We start from the raw sequence: 2,500 nt of genomic DNA, 5'->3' as shown, positions 1-2,500 counted from the left end.
GCTAATCTCTCTGCCTCTCTCACATTATTCTCTCCGTCTCTCACTAATGTTCACTCCGTCACTGTCTCTCTCTAATTCTCATTTCTCATTTCATGTCTATCTGCCTAACTCCTTCAGTTTCTCTTGTTCTCTCCTATACGTTGGTCTTATCTCGTTCTCCCTTTCGTCTTTCACTCCATCACTTTATGATATATATATATACACTTTTCTCTCGCCCCTTTTTCGTCTAAGGTATCTCTTTTAAAAGCTGTATTTCTCGCCCTCTCTCCCCCTCCTTCAGTGCCTCTCTCTTTCTCTGGCTATCCCTTTTCTTCACCTTCTTCCTCTCTCTGATTCCAACAACGTTCCCTCTTATAACCCCCATTGGCAAGTGATAAGGACACCACACACACACACCCAGACTCTCCATTGGCTCACCCCCCTGCATGCCGCTCTTTTATTGGCTGAGGTGATGGGTGCCAGCCTCTCATTGGCTGTTCCCATTAGACTGTGCGCTCCGCCGGACGTCCCCAGATAAATTGGACTTTAAGATAGGGATTTAATGAGTTTGATTTTTCCACTGCAATGTTTGCCCTGAGCTGGGAACTGCCTATCCCCTCTCAGACAAATAATAGGATTTATCCCAAGGTAATGGATTACTCCCCAGCCTTACAACTCTAAATTACACCGTGTGTCTTTTAAAGAACGTCCCCCCCCCAAACAGGCATCAGGGGTTGGAGGGGAAAAAAAAGGGAGACTGGACAGGCGCAGGACACGGACAATCGTAAAATAAGTTTGTCTAAACATTTGGCCCCAAAAAATGAACAACCCTATTCAGTGGCAGAGGGGCCGGCGTTCGGTGGGGATCCGGGCAGTGAAAGGGTTAAGTGGTCTCTCCATCACTGTCCCGTTTGTGTCACCGCTGCACCTCACTATGACTGTCCCTTTTTCTCTGTCACTCTCCCATGTCCCTCTATGTCTTCCCACTGTCCCTGTCCCCTCTGCTCCTCCTCAGCTATTGTCCCTTTTTCCTGCTAGTGTCACCTGTCCCCTCTGCTGCTTTTCATGCTGACAGTCAACACATCAAGTCAGCATTTTAAAGACTGCAAATGCGAATCCCTTCAGCCCCTCTCCCCCCCCCCCCGTACCCTCTCAGCTGTTCCCTACCTGCTCCCCATGATCGCTACACACCACTGGGATTGTAAGCTTTGCAGGTCAGCGATGGAACCTACATCTCTATCCACTGCAGCTATTAACCTTGAAGTGGGAATATGGAAACGTTGTATTGTGGCTATATTAGATTGCAAGTGCTGGAGGTTGCATTACCGTGTCAGCTCTTCTGTTTTGTATGTGTGTTTGTGTGTCAGTTCTCTCTGTATTGTGCGTATTCTAGACATATGGCTGTCATTCGGTCACTTTAGTCTGATTGGGGGACTGACCCGTTAACCCATTTTTCTCCATAGAATGCCTCCTATTGCTTCATATAACTCCTATTGCTCCATTTAACAGCTCTTCTATTGCTCCATATAACTCCTCTTACTGCATGTTACCCTTCATTATAACTCCTCTTACTGCATGTTACCATTCATTATAACTCCTCTTACTGCATGTTACCCTTCATTATATCTCCTCTTACTGCATGTTACCCTTCATTATAACTCCTCTTACTGCATGTTACCCTTCATTATAACTCCTCTTACTGCATGTTACCCTTCATTATAACTCCTCTTACTGCATGTTACCCTTCATTTCTACTATATCTACTATCTGAAATGACTGTCTGAAATGACTGTATGTTTGTCTGCATGGCCTGTGTCCCAAGGGCCAATCTGATTGGTCCCTTGGGCCGGCCGCCCCCGCACCTCTCATTGGCCTGAGGCGGAGTGACGACACACACACACACACACACACACACACACACACACACACACACACACACACACACTGCTCATCTCCCGGTTTCTTACCCGCCGGTCCCGTGTCTCCCTGTTTCGTGCGCTTCCCCCCCCCCCGGCGCCGCTACAGAGCGCCCGGGACACCCCCCACGGCTCTAAAGCACGCGCCGCGCGCCCTCCCCGGGATGCCATGCGCGCACCTCCTCCTCTCCCTGTGTCAGGTCCCCCCGGTGCCGGTGCTCCGCTCCCCCGCTCCCCGGTGCTCCACTCCCCCCCTCCCCGGTGCTCCACTCCCCACTCACCTCCCTCCCGCTCCACACACCTCCGCTCCCGCTCCACTCACCTCCGCTCCACTCCCCCCCCGGCGCGGGACAGGCAGTGGGCGGGCAGCCTGCCGCTGCCACGCGGCACCTAAGATGGCGACGCACAGAAGGACCCCCCTTCCTCCCTCGCGGAGTAACTAAGATGGCGGCGGCCGGCAGGTGAGGTGACGTGTGTGTGTATGTGTGTCTGTAGGGTGGGGACCGGAGCTACACATGGGGGGGGGGATACAGGGGGAGTGGAGAGGAGGGACCCGTAAATTTAAAGCAAACCAACCACCCTCCTGTCCACTGTCCCCCCCCCTC

The sequence above is a fragment of the Ascaphus truei genome, unplaced genomic scaffold (assembly GCF_040206685.1).
Source record: "Ascaphus truei isolate aAscTru1 unplaced genomic scaffold, aAscTru1.hap1 HAP1_SCAFFOLD_3500, whole genome shotgun sequence".
Taxonomy (NCBI): Eukaryota; Metazoa; Chordata; class Amphibia; order Anura; family Ascaphidae; genus Ascaphus; species Ascaphus truei.
The sequence above is the reverse complement of the archived record's forward strand: the minus strand, read 5'-3'. Positions refer to the sequence as shown.